The sequence below is a fragment of the Cheilinus undulatus genome, linkage group 23, assembly GCF_018320785.1.
Source record: "Cheilinus undulatus linkage group 23, ASM1832078v1, whole genome shotgun sequence".
NCBI classification, from domain to species: domain Eukaryota; kingdom Metazoa; phylum Chordata; class Actinopteri; order Labriformes; family Labridae; genus Cheilinus; species Cheilinus undulatus.
In genome coordinates this window covers 14263175-14283586 of record NC_054887.1, presented here as the reverse complement: position 1 = coordinate 14283586, position 20412 = coordinate 14263175, and positions in this window count along the sequence as shown.

Here is a 20412-nt window from a genome sequence, read left to right as displayed (position 1 = left end):
TCAACTGTGTGAAGCTAAACTAAGCAGCCTCTTAGCCTAGCGTCAAGACTGCACTTATTGTGAAAAAATACGCAAATGCCTTAATTTGCCATCTTTTGAAACTAGAAACAAGCTCTGGTTTTACTAAAGACAAAGTTAGCCTACTTAGCATCACTGGGTTAAATCTGCAGGTTGCGATAAAAACCTGAAATTTCTCTGTTTTCTTCTTCAGTTTTTGTATAATCAAAGCAGCTAAAAATGATCCTCTTTTTTGTCTGTTGACAAGCTTTACTCTAAACGAGCAAAAAGGGGGCTAGCTTTAAATGCTAATCTGAGATAATGGCTGCCAGTTCTAATGCACAAACCCAGTTTTCAGTCAAACAAAGCTCATAGAAAGTGAGATTTTATGCTACTTCAACAAACTAACCAAAACAACCGCCCAGTTTTCACTGTTAACAAACAAGCTCCAGTCTTATGCTAATCTTAGCTAACAGGCAGTCAGTTTCATGCAAAACTTAACTAACAGGCTAAACAGTGAGTTGTTTTGCTAACCTTATTTAACAGGTGGCCCAGTTTTTGGTAATGACTGAACTTACCTTACGCCATCTTTTGCATTTAACTGTCAACAAATTAGACCAAAGGTCGAGCTACTAAACAGTCCAGCAACCCATTTCACCATTTAACTGGTCTGTGTTCAAATTCCACTAAAGTAAAGGGTCGAGTTTGTGGAGAGAATGAGCCAATGTTCAGAGAATGCTCTCAGTTTCTACGAGGCAGACATGAGGCCATTATTTAATAAAATCACAACCAGCGTCTCAGCTCTGCCAAGCAGACAAATTAAAGGGGAGAAAATCAGCCTTGCTCCTGCAAAGATTTAATGTTTCACAGCTCCAAATCTCACAGTGATGGCTGAAATGAAAATGCCTCTTCTTGTTTTTCTTTCCCTTGCCTTTATCTTGCATCATCACCAAACTGCACACCAGCTTTAAACTCTTTAAACCCCCAAACATTTCAGAGGCTGTCATGCACCATTTGTCAGGTCCAAATGGAAATCACAGATCTAACAGAGTTTGGTGTTTCCCCCAATAAAATCTCTGTTGATAAATAAGTTTGGTCAAACAGGGTGCAGACGGCGATGTCGCAGTTTGAAAAAACAAATCCTTCTCTGGAAATGTTTCTCTTGGCACCTAAAAGGAAACCAGTGTTTGGTTAGGAGTTAAGCACAGCCGTAAATCAGTCGGTATCTCCGACAGCCTTCATTTAGGACACTCCTCAATTCAGTGTCATGTGAGTCATGGACCAGCCCAGTGAGGACGTGCAGGCTGAGGTGTCTATTTTAAATCTGGAAAAGAACAGTTTTACACTTTAGGACGATCTTTTATTTGTTTTAAAGCTCTGAGTTGGATAAAGAAAATTCACTTGTCACATAACTCTTCATTTATAAATGTCATATTCTGCAAACATTATGGCAAACTGTATAGTAAAGTAGAGCTCTTTGCATGTATTGAATGTGTTTTCTTAAATACCCAACTACATAAACTTCCTTCTTATTTATGTTCCTCACTTCCAGAAGCTGTAACCTTTGGCCCCATAGACACAACATTTACACCATCCCTCAAACCTGCACTGGCTGTGGTTAAAACATGTTTTTCTCCCTCACCACAGAATGAAATGAATGAGCAGTTCCTTTTAAACAGAGTATTTAATAACCAGATGATGAATTGTCCAAGCATTTGAACTGAAAGTAAAGTATAGAACCCGCAGATGATGGTTATCTCTCCTTTGGTAAAGTAAGAAGAGGCTATGACAAAGGATATCCCTTTAATCGAACTTCCTGCAGCCCCAGGCAGCCAATAAAAGAGCCGTCTGCAGAGGCGTCTTCGAAGATACAGTGGTCCACGCTAAGGAGGAGCTGCTCCAGTCTCTCAACCCAGCTAATGAGAACAGTCCCGACCTCCTGCATGCCATGATCTTAGGCATGGAGACCCTTGCCAGGCTCCCCAGGGATGGCTCCTTAGATGAGATTGGCGAGGCTATCTTCTGCCAAAGATAACATGCCTTTCTGAGAAAGGTTACCAAAACAATAAAGTCTGTCCCAGTCACAATCAATGATGAAATCCTTCTCATCAAGGACGTAACGGATCCCCCGCCGATCAAGGTTGCTGACTTGATGACTACCGCCAATATTGCATGTCGCAACCTCAAGTGTCTCTGGAATGGTGAGGTTTATGGCAAGGATAATGTCACCCTGTTCATTTATGATGGCAATTGCCCAGAAAGCTGTCTTATGTCAGAACGACAACATTACCAATGCACTCACTTGCATCCAACAAATGCTGGAAGGTGCATCAGTGGCTGTTGACCCTAAAGTGGAGACAATGTTTGATGAGGCTGATTTGAAAATCAGTCACCATCAGATGGGCAGTAGTTAGTTTGGCACTGAGCATTAGACTCTCGCACTCTCTCTCGTGAGAGCTGTGGAGCACTTCTCACATTACCTTCAGGATAGTGGGATGCACATGCACATGCACATGTGGCCCTTGGAGACTCTGGACCGTATGTTAGGTTCCTGGAACTACCAGAGGCTTCACTATTCCAAGCTGGGAAATTTCCCCATTTAGTGGAGTTTATGAGAGATCATCATCAGAGATCAGCCCACAGGCTGCATAGCCACTTACAGGAGCAAGTCTCACAATCTACCCTCAGTCTTTGAAATGGGAACCAGAGCAGGGAGGAGGAAGAGCATGACAGTGAACAAAGAGACAGTTCAGGAGGTGGAGTTGCACATGAAGGCTGCAGCGGAAGCAAGGGAGGAGGAGAACGCCTGTATGACGAAGGCAGCAAAAGGTGTAAATATCTTCCTGTATAGAGCCAGTGCAAGGAGAAATGGACAAGAGAACTATCATAAAAAATCAACAGCACTTACAGGAAATTTAAAAGTTTCAATGCTGCTTTCCACATCATTGATAACCTGTGAGGATTACTGGGCCACTGAACCTCAAGAGAAATCATTAAAGCTAGGAAAGGATCTAGAGCAATACCTTGCTCGTGTCATTGAGCATGCGTAAAATGTACAAAGCTGTTAAGTTGTCCACGTTTTCACAGTTTAACCCGTCGTCACAGATACACCAGGATAGCGCTCGAAGGCAGATGCTCAATTATATGTGGCAGAACATGAATGAGATATAGCAACAGAACAGAAAAAGATCCTACTGCATTATGTAGCATTCTGTGACCGAACATCCAGTATTTCCATGGAAAACAAGTCATATCTTTCACAGAGACTCCAGTTATGACAGCCACTGTAACTAGACATGTCCCATTATAAAAAAAAAACATGAGTTTCTCTGGTTTGTGAACTAACGTAAGAACTCAACTACAACTATTGCTGTAATGTTTTTCTGCTGTCACCTTGATCCCATCTTTAAAAAATATAGCACTTAGCTTTGGCATTTTCTGGCCTGCTCTTGATCTAGTGTTCTGAGATATATTTTGTTATAATTTAGTGCTTTAAAAGGGACTGATTGATAGAAAAAATGCTTTAGAATGAGTTTTAACTCTTTAACTTCCCTTAAAAACCCCAGTCTTTCTCATCTGATTGTGGTCTAGAGTCAAGGAAGAAGGATTTTTTTTAGTTTGAGACATGAAAATACTTTCATTATGTTAAATCTGGTGCAAATTTAACTTATTTTTATGTTTGTCTTTCAAGTAAAATAACAAAAGTGGCTGTTAATTGTTGCTTTGGATGTGTCTGCTTGAAGAAAGTGCTGATGAGAAGCTAATGAAGTGGTTGAGGTTGATTTTAAGATGCCACATTCTCTATTAAATCCACCAGCTGCTCTTACGTAACAAAGTGCCTTTTTCCGGAGAGTTTTCTTTATATAACAAACACATGCAGCTGAATCATTTTCTCTTTTAGGATTTTAAAAAAGAAGCCAGCCCTGACATAAACACTCCCAGCACCTCTGCTGTCTACCAGAAACTTCTCTCAGCATCTCATCCTCGTCAAAGCACCGGACAAGTGACGAAGCTGAGTAATGCATCGCCGCCACATCCTCTCACACTCATCTCTCTCCACTAAAAGGTCTAAAACACACTCTGAGAGCTGAAATCTGCCTCCTTGTCGGCCCTGTGGCCGCAGTCAGAGGAAGAGAGTCAGCTGAAAGGATCAGATAAACTTCCCTAACTGGTCTGACTCAGATTCAGTTCTAGTTTACCAAAATGTGGAAGTGATACCTCAGTCCGGACATGAGATAATGTGACAATGAGCTGAGGTTTGCACGATAAGGATCAGAGCTGTATTCATGCTTTTCAATGTTAAAGGGAGACCAGGCCCATAAATGTCCTGATGATCCTAAAAGTCTGATGTTGCTTCTCAGAAGGATTCGCTCATTGCAACATCTGAGTTTGTTCCAGAGAAAAACGTCATGACTTTGGTTTCACTTTAGTTTTCACCTTCCACAGCTTGTTTACAGTAAGTTAGATGATTTTTAAGTCATTGTAACCCTCCAATGCCTCGGTGTTGAAACATTCGTACGCCAGAAAACTGGCCGTATGGTCATTTCCACACATGGATTGGCTCGCTGTGCAGCGTGAACCTTGTGGTGTTAGATTATATATGGCTTTTAAAATTAAAAAGTACACCCAACACGAGGGGGAAAAAAATTAACATTTAGCTCCTACATTAGGAAGTTTAAATTGAAAATGGACATTATGACAAGGGAGAGAGCATTTTATCCCTGCTGTACAGTTTTTAACAAAGTAATGTCAATCAAATAAAAGTATGTAGTGTAATGTAGAGATTGCATAAATATTCACCCCCTTTAAAGTGACTGACCTAATTCAACAAAGACCCAGCCAATTGGTTCTTGTAGCCTCACCTGAGTGCAGTGAATGTGTCTCAAGTGACTGTACCATAAAGACACCTAAGTCTGGAAGGTCCAGTCACTGGTTAATCAGTATACCTTGCAACCATTACACCATAGAGACAAAAGAACTCTCCAAGCAGCTCATAGAAAATGATATTGAAAAGGGTAAGTCAGGGGATGGATACAGAAAAATTACAAGGCACTGAACATCGCCTGGACTTCAGTTAAATTCATCATTAAGAAATGTAAGGAATATGCAGTCTAACTAGATCAGGCCATCCTCACAGTCTAAGTGACTGTCAATGAAGCAGACTAGAGAGAGTCCATTAAGTCACCTTTGACTACTCTGAAGGAGTTACAAGCTTCAGCAGCTGAGATGGGAGAGTCTCTACATACATCTGATGTTCTGGTTCTTCACCAGTCAAAGCTTTATGGAAGAGCGGCAAAGAGAAAGCCACTGTTGAAGAAACCTTATGAAATCTTGACTGGAGTGGCCAATAGGCATGTGGGAGACTCAGTGGTAAAGTGGGAGGAAACTCTTTGGTCTGATGAGACCAAAATGGTGCTTTTTGGCCATGAGACAAGAAGCTTTAATTGACAGACCCCAAACACATCACCACAAACACACTATCCCCACTGTGAGGCATGTTGGTGGCAGCATCATGTCGTGGAGATGCCTTGTAAAGGTAGAGGGTAAAATGAATGCTGAATAATTTGGAAAAATCCTGGAGGACAGTATTTTTCAGTCAGCAAGAGTACTGCGACTTAGGAGATTTATTTTCCTGAAGCATACAGCAAAAGCAATGGCTTAAGGAAAAGGTGAATGTTCTGGAGTGGGTGAGTCAAAGCCTCAATCCTACAGACAATTTGTAGCTGGAAATGAAATGGTTCACGCCAGTCCTCGTGCAATCTGACAGAGCTTGAGCAGTTCTGCAAAGAAGAATGGAGTAAAGTTGTGGTGCTGTGATTGCAGCCAATGGTGCATCTACTAAATATTGATTAAAAGGGGTGATCAGATGACCTGGGCCGGGCCTTTCATAATTTGTGCAGTACTTGCTCTGAAGTACAAAAATAAGAAGCAAAACTATGAAAAAAGACAAAATCTTCAAGAATCTAGGGTAAAACATATTCATGCTGCCATGTCTGAAAGGATGTCTTTGATTCCCCTTGACCCAGTTTCAGGCCGAGTCAGGCAGGGCTTAGGCATAGAATCTAACCTTTATCTTGAATGATACGAGAGCGACATTTATTAAAATATATTCATATTTAAGCAAGTAATGAATAATTAATCATAGATACCTTCACCGTCAGGCTTTCATTATGAGCCTGTGTACTCATGTGACAGAAGCCCAGTGAAAATGTTCTGTAACGTCTTTTTTGATGGTTTCAATTGCAGAGGACAGTCAGCTGTTATATGCTAACACTGCCTTGTTTACGTGGACTTTTACTATTGATTAAAGCAACACATCGACATACAATGACTTTCTGTCTCGAGTTAGAAAGGAAAACAACAGATAAGACAAAGAGAAGATAACGTGCTAATAATTGAGCTTCAGCTATGTGGTCGGCCTTAAGGACAGAGCTGCTTTCTTTTTCTAAGTTAAGTTGATCAGCATCATACAGTCTTCATGTTTATCTTTCAGACATGAAGGTGGAAACATATAGATAATAATCTAGCTTTATGCTTTGCTGAGGTTTTGGAAGTAGCTTGATTTTTTTGCTTCCTTGTCAGGAAAATCTTGCCGTTCGGAGCGGTATTTAGCAGTTAATTGCTGGGATAAAGTCCAGTCTAAACTTCCAGAAAATTACCAGCCTTGCGAGTAAAGGAAAAAGTCTTCACAAAGGTCAATTTCCAAGGACTGTTTTTACTAAAATGGTCTGGCAAAACAGCTGCAGACAAACACATGAAGCTGCAGCATATTTCATAGAGCACAACAGGCTTTGTGGATCATGTGGGCGATGAATTCATGCACTCAGGGCTCATGCATGGTAAAAAGGCCACGCAGCCCCACACAGACAGAGGATAGTATAACAGAGGGATTGTCTGTGAGATTAACATGCAGACACGTGAAAGCTAAAGAGCTGTGTAGCTGCTCTGTGTCTTCTGCAAATGCAAAACGTCACGTTTAGGAGGATGTGGAAACTCCCTGCATATGAAACTTTAAGATCAGTTTGCACAAATCCACGCCCACAACTGATAACACAACAAGCAAGGAGTACCAGCTGTGGACCCGGAGCACAGGCCTCTAGTGTGATGGCAGCGATGTATATGGCTATTTTTCCAGAAAATGGCATCTATCAAAATCCCCATGAAAAATGTCTTTATAACTTTTAATGCCTTCATGCCAGTGATCACCATGGCAGAAGGCATTTGGTTTTTGGGTTGTCTGTTCATCAAATCAGGCCATTGTCATTGTCTTCAATTTTTCAAACATGTCTACTCTGACTCAAAGAAAATTTACTTAGATTCTGAAAGGTCATTAGTCAGAGGTCAAGGTCTTTTTGCCTTGCCTGATAGCCCAATATCTTAAACTCCCTGTAAAACTTTGTGTCTTAACACACCAGATATGTTGGAATAAGATTGCTGTAAACATGAAAACACTGAGATTTTTGCATGACTGAATCATGGATTTAGTCTTAGAAAGTTGTTCACTTCTTTCGTGGCTTAGTTTTTGTTGCCAGGGCAGATATAGTATCCCATGAAACCACTAGTCTTAATGGGGAATTATCCCGCCCCTCCCAATGATACAATTATATAAAGCAGTTCGTCTCAGTGCAATTTTCTGGTAGCTGATGTCACTGCCTCATTTAAAGATAAAATGCTGTGTTTTTGTTCATTGTGCAATACATTCCTCAAATCCATCAGCTGCAGTGGACCATGGGTCATTTAAAGTATCATAACAGACAGATTTGTGCCAGAAAACAGTAAATTTAATCCTCAGCTTCTGTCTCTGCTCGGGCACAGGACGAGGCAGCTTTGTGCTGATCAGAAACATTTTTTAAATTTTGAGAAGAGCGTATTTCTCTTAGGGGGCGTGGCTTCAGCTCATTTATCCGACACGCCCACACCACCCTAGAGCAGAATTTACTGCCTCATTTTCATGGTTTTGAAGCTTAATTCTGTAAAATTAGAGATGATTTTCATGACTGAAATTTGGCTTGTTGGTTCATAACAGTGTCCAGTCATACAACAAACCTAAAATACAGTTTTTTTTGTCACTTTATAGGGACTTTAAGAATTAAGAAGATATTTGGATTGATTAGATCCTGGAGGTCAGAGGTCAAGAACTGTCATGTTGATCCCTTGCATATGAACACAATATCCCAAAATCACTTTGAGGGATTTTACTTGAACTTCTCAAAATGTCCACTCTGACATATAAATTAATTGATTTGATTTTGAAGGGGGAGCAGGCCTTATGTTTATCCTTTGCTTGTGAACGGGATGTCTCAAAAACAGTTTTAGGAATTTTCTTCAGACTGCACAGATGTCCACTTTATCTTATCGATGAAATGATTTGATTTTGGAGATGCCACCAGGACATTAGGTGCCGTGTTCATTCCCTTGGCCATAAACCATATAGCTTAAACTGCTTTGAAATGTACACTTTGACTTGAAGATGAAATGAGTGGATTTTAGGAGCTCATTGTTCAAAGGGAAATGTTATTGGGTGTTTTGGTGGTCCCTTGCTTCTGAGCATGGTATCTCAAGAATACTTTGCAGGATGTTTTCTAATCTTTGCATAAAAGTCTACTCTGACTTAAGGATGATGGTGTTTGGAGATACAAAATCAAGGCCATTTGGTTTCATTTTTATCCCTTCTAGTGACCACAATATCTCCAGAACACTTTTAGGAGTTGTCTTAAAACTTTCCAGAAATGTCAGGCTCAATGTGTCTTCAAATCTTTTGAGCACCATAATTCAAGAATGCATAAGGGGATTTTTGTCAGATTTGACACAACCCTACATTTGGACTCGAGGATGCTTGAATAGATTTTGAGGTACTTTCACTGTTAACTGTTGTGTTTCTCATAAAGACCTAAAACCACAAGGCAATAGTTCTAGTGAACTTTCTAATTATTACACTACTTCCATCATACCAGGGGCTTTTATTACACCAGGGTCTTGTGCTCCTGTGTAGTTTTGCAACAAGCTTGGGACAAAATGTGAGGGGCAAAGAAGTGCTAGAGGGCATCTCCAGAGGTCAACCAGGTTCAGAGCATCCCTCCATCAAAACCTGAATTGTGTTTATGTCTAAATAGTCTCTGTTCTGCTCATCCTGTCACACCCAGAGCTCATTCAGTCATCACTCACACTGCAGAAAAGCATCTGTCAGCTCAATGTGCTTCTCTCTCTCACAAATATCACCTTGTCTGTTGGATTTCCTCCCGCCGCGGGCCAGGACATGTGAGGGTGGAAAAGAAAAACCCTGAACAGCAATTAATGGCTCACTGAAAATATTCCCATCTTTTTAAAAGGATGATGGAGATGTTCGTCCTCAGGGATCTTTTACACAAAATAACAGCAGACAGCAGGGGCTTGTGACCGCCTTATGTCTGTTGCAACAGTTGAAAGCTTATGTAACTCAAAGTCGGCTTTATAACACATTCTATAATCAGCGGGAATCGTATTATGTGCAATAAAATATTTGTGAAGGCCGAGGACAGAGTCATGAAATCAGGTCACAGGTGTCCAGGTCCAAAGATGGAAGTGATTTCTGTCCCTTCATAATTAGCTGCTTTTGCACATGCATGAAATCATGCGTAACTAAAGGAACAATTACCAATGTCTTTAAATTAATGCAAAACAGAAGTAACTTCAACATATAAAGACGAACGAGCAAAGCATCTAATGTCACAAAATCTAACTATTAACTTTTATGGTGGACCAGATTTCCCTTTTTAAAATACGCTTCTTTGAGGCTTCTTTTAATTGTCAGTGAAAGTGAAGATCATTTACTTTGGAAACTGGGTCGATCAAAAGTGTTGAAGGACGCTTAGAGAAAAGTGCAATAAAGTCCAAATAAGTTGTGACATTTAGAGGGGCATGCAAGACTTTAGTGCCATTTTGCATTTCTACAAAACCAATCTCTTGCAGATGTTTACACCTTTTTAGAAAAAAGAAACATAGCTGTGTGCATCGTGTGCAAAATGTTTAAGAACATAAATTCTCCTTTTGGTTTCACCTAATCAAACTTAGCTCTTTGACAATGAGTCCCAGAAAATCTTCCAAATTATTTAGGCTCACAGTTTGCTCCATCTGTGTCAGGCACTGCTCCAACCCTAAAATTCCACATACTACTACTGCACCAGGATCTGTGCATAAGCAATCAGAATCAAATCACTCCCTTTCTACTTGGTCTTTGCACTGCAAAAAAAAAGGGTGGCAAAATTAAGCAAAATGTTATAATTAAACGTAACCTTTTAAGCTTGGTTCTTGAGGTTGAATAAACTTTCAGTTAAATTTTTTGTTAATATAACTGTAAGTTGCAGTAATTTAAAATTTCACATTATAAAAGCTTAGAATCCTTAATTCTTTTACCTACACTGTATAACTGAAAAAGTTGAAACTGCTAAAAAAAATTCTGTTGAGACTGATTAAGTCAAAGTTTTTGAGTTATGAGAATACTGTTTTTTGACCAATCATTGATGATGAGTTTACTTTTTTAAGTTTAACTGCACTGTGGAAACTGTCTTACACATAAAAATTCTGTTTATACCCAACTTATCTAACGGAGTCAGTAACTTTACTCATGGTGCAAAAGTGTCTAATACCTAAAGTCATTCTGGCAAAACCCTGCAGATGCAGGAATGACTGTCAAATAGTTTGAGTACAATTACAAAAAAAAAAAAAAAATCCAACTGAATGAGTACTGTTCATCTAAAACTTAAAATTAGTTCTATTAACTTAGAAAAATAGAGCTAAAATAGTTATTTGGGATTTTTAAGTTCAGACAATTCAATTTTTCTAAACAACCTTCAACTGTTGAGTCTTTCAGTGAAAGACTGAATGGTGATCAAGAAGGTGCACTTCCACTTAGCCTGAGTCCAATACATCTTCCTCATGATGTCTAGTTTGTCCTTACAGCTTAGACTTCTCTTACTTAGCAACTTCGCTTTTTGGGTATAAGACATTTTTTTATGGAGCCCAGGAGATGACATGAACATGTTTAATTTTTTTAATACGCACTTGTGTTTTAGTATCTTACACGTGCATTTCAGTATCTCACACATTTGTTTTATTATCTCGCAAGTGTGCAAGATACTAAGATATCGTACGCATGAGTTACGAATAAAACGCATGCACAAGATACTAAATGCCACATGCGTATTTAAAAAACACATTCACATTCAAAATAAACACATTCATGTCACCTCCCGGGCTCCATACAAAAGTGTCGTATACCCAAAAGCATTTTGGGAAAACTCTGCAGATGAAGCAAACACGCAGGTAACCCTGGTGCACTTTACTGAGCTCAGTTCTACGTAAAAAGAGCAATTCGCAATTTCAAGTTGAAATAGCCCAAAAAAGTACACTACCACCACTGAAGCACAAAACTGGATTAGATTCATGCAGGTTATTACATCAGACATTCAGAGGGTCACAGAAGTAACATGACAAAGAAAAGTTACATTTTTAGGTTAAAAAAAAACAAGATTTTATTTAACACTCATCTTTCAAGGAAGAAATAAACTTTTTAATTTCTAATGTACTCCCCCATCTAAGTAGTAAAAAATTACAGAATAAAATCAAAGTCAACAGCGAATCAACCTCAGAAAAGTAATGTTACTTACCTCACAATTGCTGTGGGAACTCAGAGGTCTCTCATGATCTTGTGTTTTTTCCTTTCCAACTGCTCAGAGCAGAAACGGATTTAGTGGACAAAGGCACGAACACCCCATTGAAGCAAAACTGCTGCGGGCGTGGAGTATGTGGAATTTTAAGGTAAACTGCTCTAAGCCAAGCCAACAAGAGGAAGGTCCGCTAGCTACGAGCTGAAAAGGAACGTATTCCCACCTTCTCTTATAGAGTCAAACAAACTTCCATCAATACATCTGTTCTCCTCTAAGTATGTATACCAGGGCAAAGACAGTAGTCCAGGAGGTGTGACGCCTAAATTCCACTAGATGCACGTTTGCAGCTCAGAGCCCTCCGTAGCAGATATGAAGGACTTCAGGTTTTTTTTGGAAGCTGGACCACTGTATCAACTCAGCATAGAGAAGATCGAGTGCTGTGGCCACGGTGGACTTATGTTGGGTCTTTGGAAAGAATACAAGAAAGAGTACAATCCAGACTTGCCCTCTTTGTAAAGTGTCTTGAGCTAATGTCAGCCATAAATTCACACTACACAAAGAAAGACTGACTGATTGACAATGTAAGACAAATTTTACTATAGATCTCTGAAACTGGTGTGACTGCAGCTCAGTGATTCCTCCATACCTACTGTATGTAGCTAGACATGTTAGCAGTTACCATTATGCTGTCAATGTCATGTATGGACAGAGCTGCTCTTTAGCAAAGTTAAACTGTCTCTCTTTTATTAAAAAAAGTATGAATCCATTCACTTGTGGGCCAAATTGGGACACTTATGCAACTCCAAGAGACTGATTTGCTAGTTGAATATTCCTCAAGGACCAATAAACCACAAATATCTATAACCGACCAAATAAGGCCGTGCTTGTTACAGTAAATTAACATCAAAAACAAACCATGGCTAACACAGCCTGAAGGCTTTCTGCTAACAAGCTAACATTTGTGTGGAGCAGAGTGAGCTTGTGTTCCAGTCTGAGAAAATGTGAAACAAATGTTTACAAGTGAGTATGATGTTCTTGTACTTCCTCCAAGATATTGAGATATTAGATTCTGTGTCCGAGGCTTTCTTTCATTTCCTCTCACAGAGGCCCACTGACAGCTAACGTGACTTTTTCTTGGATGTCAGAAATACCAGACTCTGCCCGCTCTTTTATGTTGTGAGTCTTTACATGCTGACGTTGAGTTAAAATGCAGCGGACAGCAGAAGTGCTTTGCGGGCATTTGACCCGCCAAGAATGTTATAATAATGTATAAACAAGATGCTTATCCAGCGGGTAAAGATGTATTTTTCCATATCACTGTGAGCGAGAGCACATGCAGGTTTAATTCAGAGGAATGTCCCAGCTTTGATTTAGTTTCTCTTCAGTCACGAGAGCCTTCAAACAAGAATCTGCTCCACATATCAAACATTCTCCAACAGATTAGACCAAAATAGCAGCCTGGCGTCCTTGTTTCTTGCCTCACCACACTGAGTCACTCCTTCAGGTATGACCGCTCCTCTGGTGCATGCTTTGTTTCAGATCGGTTTGTTTACTGTTCTTTTCCACAGCCAAGCCTCAGAACGTTCGGATGAAGATGTGAAACTTAAGCATCTCTGATTGAAGTGAGAGTTTGATCCTCTGTAGCCCTGTTTTCTCACTGCACCACAACCCATAAATGGTCCTGTGCTTTTCCATGTCTGCATCAGGAGCTGCAGTTAATTTTCCATGCAGGACATTCTGGCAACTTCCTGGCTCGAGACCCAGTTTAGTATGATTTCCATAAATATTCTCTGATGGTTCTGGTGGAAATTAAACAAATCCATTCCCAAGTAATGGTTATGAAACTCAAATGAATGATGGATGGTGTGAAAGAGATTTTTACCAGAGATTTACAGTAGTGCATTGAAAAATATCTCGCATTCATTCATTTAAAATAAGGTAAGAGGCTCATTGACACTCCAGGGCCGATGTGTACCCTGGATTTTAGCCATGACCTGCATACCAGTGCAACCAGTACACCAGACATGAGTGCTTAATCATTCGCTGTCAAGACCGAAAGTGTCGCCATCGCCATGACACACTGCACGACCGCCAACGCCATTAAAAAGTCCTCTCCGTTCATTGTGTACAACAAGCAACTTCACAGCTCACAAAGTGCCACCATCTTTTCCCCCTAGTCAGCTCATAATCCTGCATTTAGAGAGCACAGCACCAGTGAATCAGTATTCCTGGCTACCATTACACCATGCAGTAAAAAGAACACTCCAGTTGGTGTTACTAGTTTCATAATTAGTGAAATGGGGATCACCTGATAGTACTGAATGTGTCTCAAATGACTGAAGTATAAAGACACCTGTGTCTGGAGGGTCCAGTCACTGGGTAATCAGTATTCCTGGCTACCATTGCACCATGAAGATAAAGGAACACTTCAGGCAACTCAGAGAAAAGATACTGAAAAGTACAAGTCAGGAGATGGATACAAAAAAAATCCAGGGCACTGAACCTCCCCTGGAGTTCAGTTAAATCCATTATCAGGAAACAGAAGGAATATGGCACATGTGTAAATCTGCCTGGAACAAACTCCTCTTAAGCACTTAAGTTTGAGCTGAGATGTGGGATACTCTACATACAACATCTGTTGCCTGGGGTTTTCACCAGTCAGAGCTTTATGGGAGAGTGGCAAAGAGAAGGCTTCAGTTGCAGAAAACTAGTATTAAATCTTGACAAGAGCTCTCCAAAAGGCATGTATGAGACTCTATGGTAAAATGGAACAACAGTTTTTGATCTGACGAGACCAAGATTGTACTTTTTGGCCATGAGACAAGACGTTATGTTTGCCAGCCACTGAACACTTACCACAAACACACCATCCCCACTGTGAAGCATTGTGGTGGCAGCATCATGCTGTGGGGATGCTTCTTGGCTGGTGGCCCTGGAAGGCTTGTTAAAGGTAAATTAAATTAATTCATTAAGTAGCGTAAGACTTTATGACGAGTGCTGATCTTTCTTGGTTTTTAGCTTTTGAGGTTCTTCACTAATATCCTGTGAGGAGTTTTGTTGACTTTAGCATGTTAGCATGTTTAAGCAAACAACACCATGCATGGATTTATTCCAGCCTTTCTGTTGCTTTGAGTATATCGGCACACATAAGAGGGGCTGTGATTGCATGGCAGCTGTCACTTGATGGACCAGATCAGTGCATGATGAGCTAGATCAGATCCAGGATCTGTAAAGTCTGGCCTACAACGAAATAATGTCAATACATTGGACGATGGACGTTCTCCTCAGGATGAACCAATGTAATTCCAAATATGCAACATCACAGCTGATTAGGGACGGTTGGCAACCCCTGAAGAAGAGGAGCAAAACTAAGCTGATCATGGATCTTTCACCTTACCTCACCTAGAAATAAGTGTGATACCGCTCTCACATTCTGCAAGAAAGCGTGCATTTCCATTAACTTCATAGGCTTTCTAAGTATAACTGTAAAGCATACCAATGCTGCATGCATACTTAACAACCACTGATGTAACAGAAATATTTACATCATTATATAAGTGAATTTCATAAGCAGATGGACTGATCAAACTTGGCTTAAAATCTAATTACAGCTTTCTGTTTTTGGCTGCAGGAGTATCTTGGCAGGAGCTGCTTCTCATAGCATCAAGGTGAGAACACACCTTTAGCTCAGCATCTGCATTATGTAAGGCCTCTGGTTCATATTTGATCGGTGTATACATGAGCAGAGAGCAGCGAGGACACAGCCTCATAAAACAAGGATTCAGATGTGATTTATCCACGTTTTGAGTGATAGTTGTATCAGTGAGCACAGCACTGAAAACGATTTATGACTACTATAAATTGACCTTTTGTGTCTTTATGGCTTCATTTCTTTCTTTAAACCTTTTCCTTTGTGCACGGCCCAAATGTAACATAAGTTTATTTGGTTTGCATTACAACCGTATGGTGATAGCTGATGTAACTCCGCCTGAATGTAGAGCTGAATTAAGTTTAAAATGTTACATCAGAGGAGTCAAATACTGGACTAAAATTATATAAAAGCATGAGCTAACAGCTCTCCAGATACAAAATACAACCTATGCCATTAGTAGGTTAACTAATACGTGGAGGTTATAAGTTGTGTGCACTTTAACCTTAACCTGACATGCCAGATGGATGTGTTTCACACATCCATCTGGGAAAGCTTCAATAGGAAACGTTTCAGAAAAGGCAGAGGCTTTGAAAAATCCTTTGAGTATGATTGGGTGAACGTTCTGTCTGTCACATCTCTACGGACCAGGCAGAGCAACAAAACACTTGACGTAGCCGCTAGCAAGCGGCGCATACGCAGCTACTGAGGAATAACATGGCGACTATAGACATGTAAGTTCTCGACTTTTGTCGTTTTTGAAAGTAAACAACTCACTGCTGTTCTTTTTCCTTCTTTTAACAAAGACATGTCGACAAGTTCTGCTAAAACTGGCGCTCTAGCAGCATCCACGCTAATCTCTTCCTCCATAACTGCACCAGCTCTTGCTGCTGCTTGCTTACGTCATGACTCTGCCGTGCCTGAAAGTACTGCCCCTCATAGCTGACTGGTCCTGTCACTTTTTAACCGGGCCCAAACAGTTCAGATTGGAGCTTTGCAAGATGGATTTGCCAATGAAAAAACAAGGAAAAGGGCATATCCATCTGCTTTGCAAGGTTACCATAATCTTGTATCTCTTAAGACCAAAATCTAATCAGTTACTTCTTGAGTCAGAGTGGACATTGGTGCAAAGTTTGGAGAAAATTCATTAAAGAGTTCAAAGGGCCAGCTCTCGAGAAGCACCCCCACAGCATGATGCTGCCACAACCATGCTTCACAGTGGGGAATGGTGTCTTTGTGGTGTCCGCCAAACATATTGCTTGTCTGATGGCAAAAAACACTATTTTGGGCTCATCAGACCAAAGAATTTTCTCCCACCTGACCATTGAGTCTCCCAGAATTCTCTTGTGGAGATTTACTGAGTTTTCTTTGGCAGTGGTTTTCTCTTTGCCACTCTCCCATAAAGCTTTGACTGGTGAAGAAACTGGGCGACAGTTACATGCAGAGCCTATCCCATCTCACTGGTCTCCTTGTACGGTCTCTCAGTTTGTGAGGACAGCGCTGGTCTAGGCAGATTTACACATGTGCCATGTTCCTTCAAAATTCTTGATGATGGATTTAACTGAAGTCCGGTAGCTGTTCAGTGCCTTGGAATTTTCTTTGTATCCATCCCCGACTTGTACTTTTCAATAACTTTTCTCTTTGGGGTGTTTCTTTGTCTTCATGGTGCAATGGTAGCCAGGAATACTGATTAACCAGTGTCTAGACCTTCCAGACACAGGTGTCTTTATTCTACAATCACTTGAGACACATTCACTGTACTCAGGTGAATCCCATTTCAGTAATTTCTAGACTACAAGCACCAATTGTCTGGACTTCTGTTGAATTAGGTTTAGCCTTGAGTCAGAGTGGACATTTATGCAAAGTTCTGAGAAAATCCCGGATGAGATTTCGCATTCACAAGAACTTCTGACATAGAGAAAGAAAAATCAAAACAGGAAGTTCCTTCAGCCCCAGCTATTGTTGGTACACGGGGGCTAAAATGGTAAACCAAGAGAAAATGGAGAATTTAACGACCTACTCATCAGGAGAGGAAGGAATCTGTTGTATTAAATTTCCTTTTCTGCCTTTAAAGGCGCACCATCTGTCACACTTTTTGAAAACATAACTCCTCAGACAAAACATGAGTGGTACAAGCAGGATGTTCAAATTTTCAGACGTATACACCGGTCGTTTTGGACAGACCACACAGATCTCCCTCAGAGGAAATGTGTAACTTCGTACCCCCCAGAGGCATTTCCTCCAAGCTGTGTGGTCCCCTCACCCCAAAAAGATGGAGATCTATAACCAAAACAGGAGCTGATTATCGTAATCACAGTCCGAGTCCAACACTGATCCATCTGCCCGATCTCTGGGTTTGTTGTCGCCCAAACTGGTGTTAGAAGTTCAGGAGATCTGTGTCAGCTGTAATCCTGCCCTGGAGGGTTTATGTTGTGACTTTGACACCTCCAGTTTCTTCTTCCTTTTCTTTTTTTGTGTCTAAAGAGGATTAAACACAGTCTGGATGCAGGAACTGAACTTGGTATGCAAACTAGCAAAGATTAAGGAAACCATATGGGCCTGTCTTTGTTGTTAGGAAGACAAAAATGGAGATGAGAAAGGGAAGATGTGTCATCCATGAAAGTCTCTCACTGTAGGCCAGGATTCACTAAACCCATGCTTAATGCTCCTGTTACACTCACATTCATAAGCATGATGTTTTATCCAATGAAATGATCAACAATGAGTAAATCTTTGTTTTCAGTCCTCACAAACACAGATAACGTCCACAGATACACAGATGGGAGAGGAAAATCTCATGTATATTGAGTCGGTTGCCCCGTCTTGTCTCCGTCCCACTCTTCTGCTCCACAAATACTTTTCTTGTTTTTGACACAACAGAGCTGCAGTGAAACACTGCGTTGATGAAATCCCATGATGCTTTGCTCTCAGCCCACAGTTTGTCTGCTCACATGTGGCTCAGTTCTTCTTTATAATCATGAAAACATTATTTAAAAATAGTAAAAATGCTTTACATACACTCATAAAGAAAGTATACCAAAGAAAATATACTAAAAGAAGAGAAACCAGTAAAAAGAATAAAATAATGAACATAAAAGCAGAACAAAAAAAGTGCGATGAGGTCAAAGGGAACGCCTGCAGAGCTCAGAGACTGGATTGTTGCAAGGCACAGATCCGGGGAAGACTGCAAAAAGAAATATGCTGCAATGAAGGTTTCCAAGAGCAGAGTGGCCTCCATGATTCTCAAATAGAAGACACTTGGCACAACCAGGATGCTTCCAAGAGCTGGTCAACCAGCCAAACTGAGCAATTGGGGGAGAAAGGTTTTAGTAAGAGGGCTGACCAAGAACCTGATGGTAGCTCTGACTCTGACTCATCCTAGCAACCAAAACAAGGTATTTTATTTTTCGTCTGTCGTACATCATAGCGTTTTTTAGCCCCTTTCTTAAAACAGAATAACCTTTTTCTTAGTGATGTTAAAAATATGGGCAAGTTGAACTGAATGATTAGGAAAGTAATGTCACACTTCAGAGCCAGGCCATAATGTGCAAATATGTCGGAATCACAGAAAATAAAACAGAGAAACTAAGACAACTTTCATTTATGAACGAAAAGAACAATTGTGAAAAGAAACCCAAAAAAAAGGGGGGCAGAAAAAGCAAAATGGGTTTAAAAAAAAAGGAAAAATATGATATAAATGAACTAAAAGTGGCAGTAAAGGAACGAAAAAGAGTGGCAAAAGTGACAAAAATGGGGTAGGGGGGCAAAATGAAGTCATAGAAACAGGCAAAAACTTGTTAAAATAGTCAAAGTGGCCAAAAAAGGGAAAAAAATTGGCCAAAGATGGTCAAAAAACTCAGCAAAATATGTTATAAATAAATTAAAAGTTGCAGTAAAGGGCAAAAAGTAGCAAAAAGAATTTGCAGAAATGGGAAGGAGTGGCAAAACGGAGGAAAATGGGTAAAAAAGGAACAAAAATAGGGTGGGGTGGCAAAAAGAAGTGATAAAAATGGTAAAAGTGGCAAAAAACTGGGCATAAGGTGGCAAAAAAGGGGTAAAAAAATGTTGCAGAAATGGGGAAGAGTGGAAAACAGGGTGGTAAGTGATAAAAAATTGGGGTAGACTGACAAAAAGAAGTGGTAGAAATGGACAAATAGTGGCAAAACAGGCAAAAAAGTGTCAAGGCATGGGTAAAAAGCAGCAAGAAAATGATTGAAAAGTGGACAAATTGGGAAAAATAAGCAAAAGCTGCAAAAATTAGCTAAAAAATATAAAATATGGCATAAAAGCAAAAAAAAAAGGAAAAATTGGCTAATAGTTTCAAAAGTGGCAACAAATGGTAAAAAGGAGCAAAAATAAGCAAAAAAGGGCCAAAAATGGGCAAGAAATGGCAACAGGCATCTTTAACAGGAAAATAAAATGTGGTAAGGTGGCAAAAAGGTATAAATAGTGGAAAAAAAATACTATGCTAGAATAGGCAGAGAGGGACTTAAATTGGCAAAGTTGCAAAATGGGCAAAAAGGGCCAAAAATGGGCATAAAGTTGCAAAACAGGGGAAAGGTGGTTAAAAAAATTGGGCAAAAAGCTGCAAAAATGGACACAAAGTGAAAAACATGGACAGAAATGAAACAAAACCCAGAAAAAAGGGACAATAATGGGCAAAAATGGCAGAGGCAGCTAAAATAAGGGGGAAAAGTTGCTTACAGATGTTTTAGAAGAAAAATGGCTCGAAAAAGGGGCAAAAAACGCATATATTGGCAGGCAATAGGTTAAACAAAGGATATAATTTGCCAAAAAGTTTCAAAAAATAGGCAAAAATGGGTGGAAAGTGGGAAAAAAAATCTGCTATAATTGATAGGAAAAGTAATGAAATGGGTTAAAAGAAGCAGGAATAAATAACACTGACATCAAAACCCAAAAACAACTTGACATATTATTCAGCTCCATCCTGTTAGCCAGGATGCTAACACCAATGCTACTCATCCAGCTCACATGCACTGATGCTATCAATAAATCACAACTGGGGAGGGCCTATTCTCTGGGTTTTTGAGAGGCCCAACCAAATCTGTGGGCGGGCCTGTGAACAGGAGCTGATATCATCATTTTATACTCCGGTAGCTT